Source organism: Theropithecus gelada, chromosome 15 (genome assembly GCF_003255815.1).
Source record: "Theropithecus gelada isolate Dixy chromosome 15, Tgel_1.0, whole genome shotgun sequence".
NCBI lineage: Eukaryota > Metazoa > Chordata > Mammalia > Primates > Cercopithecidae > Theropithecus > Theropithecus gelada.
Genome location: NC_037683.1, coordinates 52,703,874 through 52,704,083, shown reverse-complemented (window position 1 = coordinate 52,704,083; position 210 = coordinate 52,703,874).

Below are 210 nucleotides of genomic sequence, written 5' to 3'. Positions count from 1 at the left end.
GGCCAGGTGTGGGATATGATCTCCTGGTGTGCCTGTTTGCTCAAAGCGCAGTATTGGGGTGGGAGTTACCCGATTCTCCAGGTGTTGTGTGTCTCAGTTCCCCTGGCTAGGAAAAGGGATTCCCTTCCCCCTTGCGCTTCTCAGGTGAGGCAATGCCTCGCCCTGCTTCAGCTCTCGCTGGTCGGGCTGCAGAAGCTGACCAGTACCGAT